Raw genomic sequence first — 5,009 nt, 5'->3', positions numbered from 1 at the left:
TCTACGGAGGGTCAGAGGGGTGTGGAGGGAAGACAGGAAACAATTACTCAGTAGCTCTTGAAAACCATTCTTCAATTAAGGTCAAATCACACCAATAACTTTTATGTTAAGATTCAGTAGCTTACTATTTAAAATACTTTTTCCCAATTTAAAGTTTTGAAAATCTTAAAAAGTGGAAAAGTTAAGAAAAACGTAATTAAATTTAAAATAGTTTTGTTTTTCAAATCGGCTAGTGTGCACTCAGCTTCAAGTAACAGAATACACTAATAAAAGGAGCTTAAAAAATAGGGGGTTGTTACTTTACATCTAAGAAGTCTGGAGGAAATGTTTCCAGGTTTGTTAGAGCAAGTCAACAATTTTCACAGGTGCAGGGACTCCCCATCCACCCTCCTTGGTACATTGCCTACATCTCCTCAGGCTTGCAGATGGCTCCTTCTATTCTAGGCACCCCATGTAAATATGACTTTAGGTGGACCCCCCAAATGGATGTTTTTTTCCTCTATGCCACTTCTGTTATAGAGAAAACCCTTTCACCCTGTCATAGAAGCCAAACCCAGACAACAAGGAAGAGGGGGCAAGCAGCCAACACGCTCCGTTTTGCATGTTGTTCTGTGTCCTTCCAAACACTTCTCTTATTTTCTTTCTTTTCTTTTTCTTTCTTTCTTTCTTTCTTTCTTTCTTTCTTTCTTTCTTTCTTTCTTTCTTTCTTTCTTTCTTTCTTTCTTTCTTTCTTTCTTTCTTTCTTTCTTTCTTTCCTTCCTTCCTTCCTTCCTTCCTTCCTTCCTTCCTTCCTTCCTTCCTTCCTTCCTTCTCTCTCTCTCTCTCTCTCTCTCTCTCTCTCTCTCTCTCTCTTTCTTTCTTTCTTTCTCTCTTTCCTTTCTTTCTTCTTTCTTTCCTCGCTTTCTTCTTTCCCAAAGCAACTGACTACTCCTAAGAAATACCACATCAATTTTTTTCTGCCTTATTTACCTAACTCACCTGTCCTTGCCTTGTGTACCTAACTCCAAATTATGGCTGGGATCCCAAGCAAACTCTTCTCTCTTACTGCTTACTTAAACTAACTGGCAAATCAGTTGTCTTTTTACAAAATTTTATAGATAACATTTTATTGTTAATTATTTTCAAAAAATGATCACCAAGTTACCATAGTCTGGCATATCATCAAAGTATAACCCACTCAGAATAGGGAGAAGGTTCACCTTTCCGGATTTGTAGCAAAAACAAGGGTCGACTCCAGGGTTCCATTTAAATACTGATCAGTACCAGCACCATTTCTTTCTTACAAAAGTTTTATCTGCATTGTTTAAATCATACTGCATAGCCACTTAAAAAAAAAAGTTTTATTTATGTATTTTTAGAGAGAAGGGAAGGGAGGGAGAAAGAGAGGGAGAGACACACCAATGTGTGGTTGCCTCTTGCATACCCCAAACTGAGGACCTGGCCCACAACCCAGGCTCATGCCCTGACTGTGAATTGAACTAGTAGCCCTTTGGTTTGCAGGCTGGCGCTCAGTCCACTGAGCCACACCAGCCAGGGTGCCACTTTTGTAACCTGTCTTTATACTTAAAATTTCCCCAGTCTCTGGGAGAAACAAGAGTACAGCACGAACATGGGGAAGCGAAAGAAAACGAGGAAGTATGTGACCACAAGTGAATGCTTAGTCTGAGAGATCACAAGCTTAAAGAAAAAAATAGGTTAAAACCACTGGCCCAAGTGTACTCAAGGAAAGAAAAGTCCCCCAATACCTTTCCTGCTTATTCTTCCAATATAACACACAACTGGGGCCCACCTTATCAAATTCTGGTTGATACCAACTTTATCAACTTTTCCATTAAGGCTAAACTGGACTCTGTGCAGTCAGCAATGGGCTGTCTCTACACCAAGTGTATCCCCCGTATAACTGACTGTGCAATTGTTACAGAGAAGGGGTCTCCAAAAATCCCCAGAGCCTGCATAATGGGGAATGGGGAAAAGGGAAGAGCTTTTAAGATGCCTTTGCATGACTGTCACTAGTAGCTTAGTTTCTCAGTTATGCAAATGGCTTTAGTGCTTCCAAGGCCCCAAGAAGATGGGAGGGGTTTTGACCATGGAATGGTGCAGAAAGAGCACACTGAGCCTGCGCAAGGTTCTGTGAATGGTCAGAACTGGTTACCATGCCCACTGTGTCACAGGATGCAGTCAGGGGTTTAAAAATAGGTGGCAGACATTTTAGGAAGGGGAACACCATGCAGCTTTGAGAGGAAGAGAGCACCCATGTGACTTTGAAAGGGCAAACGGAGAACCATGCATGATCCAGTGCAACATGGCACATGTTTTCCTGGACTGTTATATGGAGGCTGATGACATCGTACCTCAGATCCTGAAGGAGACAGCTGACAGATAAGGGATGGGGAACTTCTGGGCCTGTTTTTGGCTTCTAGCCTTTTGGGGAGCAAGGGAAGTGCTGGTCCCCTGGGAGAACAGGGCTCTGAGCTGAAGTGCTTACTGTCCTCCCCAGGTTGGAATACTGTAAATTAAGACCTGTTTTCCTCAACACTAGTTGTTGGGTTTTACACCAAAGCACCACGTGAAAGAATCCTCTTTTGCTCTGTAACACAATGGCTAAAACCGAGAAATTGGGGCAGAAGTATCGAGTGGCTCTAAGGATTGCCAAGGATCCCATACACAAAGGAACCTATGAGAATGACTGCTTAGTACAGAGAGTAACTCAGTACAAGTGTTACATTGTGACCACGGGTGACCAGGATGTTAAAAAGAATCATGAAGATCCCTGGAGTTCCCATCATGTACATTTCTAACCATAGGGACAACATTGAGCACGCGCCAGGTGATGATGGAGCCCCTTGGTTCTAATATTTCAAAGACAAAGTTCCTCTGCTTTCCTTCAACTATCTTTCTTTGTTGCCAGTTTATTAAACATGCTGCAGAATGAGTTATTATTGTTCCACTCAGCTGAGTATGGTTAAATACACTCACTATTGGATGTTGTTTTGAAAATGATATTTTGTATTATTTTAATATTTGTTATATCTTTTTAGAAATCAGATGACTGTTCACACAAAAAACATTTTACCGTAAGCATTTTTCCATAGTAATAGTTTTTGGAAATTTTACTTTAAATGGTGACATAATATTCCATGCAAAAAAAGAAACCACATCCTAATTTACTTAACTTGTAATAAGTAGCACTCCTTTGACTTATAAAATACCTACTAAGTAGTAAGCACCACAGGCCAGAGGCCTTCACAAAGGTACCTCTAAACTTTAGAACAATGCTGCAAGGTAGCTATTATCATTCTAATTTTACGAATGAGGAAACTGAAACTCAGAGAGGTTAAAACTTACCCTAGATTCCTGCTGGTAAATTGCAGAACACAATGTTTGAACTCAGACTTATCTGATTCCCAAACCAACAAACATAATGATATTTATTCTACATTGTTGAGGGGAAAAAGAAATTTACACCCAATTGAATGGGCCAATTTATAAATGTAAATAAGCTAATTTTATTATTGAGTGAAACCAACCAAACAAAATGAAACAAAAACCTGAATTCTTGTTGGTAGCCAGCAAATGACTGCAAAGTTATAATGGACTTTCAGCTTTATTTATATGGAATTGAAGCTACGATTCATCATCTTCCTTTTTAGTAAACCTTCAGCATTATTCAATTTGTATCAGAAGTTACATTGAGCTTACTCTGGCATCCTGTGTTTTGTAATTCTTCATCATAATTCTGGTGTGGGTGGTTCCATTACTCTGACACTTTGTTCTTCATAATTCTTTAGCAGTACTTCCTACGGCTGCTCCAACCATGTACAATTAGTCACAGTCTTCATTATTTTTCAATAAGGTTAGATTAAGTTCAGTTTCTCATAGCGTTATCAGTAGAAAATGAGTTCTTGCATTGTCAGAAGGAAAAGAACTTCCTGAAACCTGCACAAGAGGATGGGGCTCTGTGGTAAACTTTATTAATAAAGTAAAATTAAGGGGGTTCCCCTCCTGACTTCCCAGTGTCCCATCTCCATTCATCTAGCCATGGAAATGTTCCAAGTTTGTCTTCATAGGGCCAGTATAAAGGCCACTGCCTAGAGTTTCTGCTCCATACTAAAATACAGTCCAGTCCAGCATCTGGCTAGCTTAGCACGTGTTTCCAGCTGCAATACATTGCTGTACTGCGATATTTAGGCTCCCTCCTGGATCCTGAATGTGGAGTTGGTACAGCCACAGGCCACGTGGCTGCTAGGGCCACATAGCCATGGAGAAGACAGGCTTGGGCACCATGTAAGCGTGGTTCATTGGAAAAGAGAGAGAGAACCAGAGCTTCTTTTTCCCCCTGGGATTATACTAGTTTGGGCTTGGAATGGACAAAATGCTTTTTCAAAAAGACCAATCTATTTCCCCAGGCTTTTGAGAGCCTTGGTTGGGTCCACACCCCCTAGTTAGACTGACAGGCCTTTGTGGTCCAGCACCTCCTCCTATGACCCCAAAAGTCTGGTACCAGAGTGGGAGAAGGGAGGAGAGTTAATCACCTTTGCAGAGCACAATGCTTGTGGTCTCCTGGAGTGCGAAAAGCTGTAGCTTCCTGGTGAAGCAAACAGACCTATGCTCCCCAGTTTATTAAGCTCAATATCAAAGTCCCTTTGCTCTTCTTTCCTAGAATCCATTAGCTAAATATCAATGGTAATAAAGCACTCACAATAAAATGCTTCTGATTTAACTCTCATATCACAAAATAAATTCCATTAGCCAATAGAAACTTGGTCCATATCCTTAATCAATCTTTTTGCCCTGAAGATAAGAGGAAGGCCATATGCTATGTATGGGTGTCAGCAGTTAAATGTAATACATAGGTAAAAAATGAAAAATAAGAGGGAGAAGTGTAACCACAGAAGCAGCTCAACATGGTCCTATCCTGTTCAATGACATACTGAATCACTTTTCAGAGACAAAAGACCAAAACCAAAGTTTATGCAGCCAAAGCATGCTCAGAGAAGAGAACTTTGATG

At 40.5% G+C, this 5,009-nt stretch overlaps 1 pseudogene; it reads left to right on the top strand.

The window, feature by feature from the left end:
* Positions 1-1,609: 1,609 nt before the first annotated feature.
* Positions 1,610-2,853, top strand: LOC150021412 (rRNA-processing protein FCF1 homolog; annotated as a pseudogene).
* Positions 2,854-5,009: the final 2,156 nt, after the last annotated feature.

The sequence above is a fragment of the Furipterus horrens genome, unplaced genomic scaffold (assembly GCF_987537825.1).
Source record: "Furipterus horrens unplaced genomic scaffold, mFurHor1.1.pri manual_scaffold_1, whole genome shotgun sequence".
Lineage (NCBI taxonomy): Eukaryota > Metazoa > Chordata > Mammalia > Chiroptera > Furipteridae > Furipterus > Furipterus horrens.
Note: the sequence above shows the minus strand (reverse complement) of the source record. Positions and strands in the feature narration are given on the sequence as shown.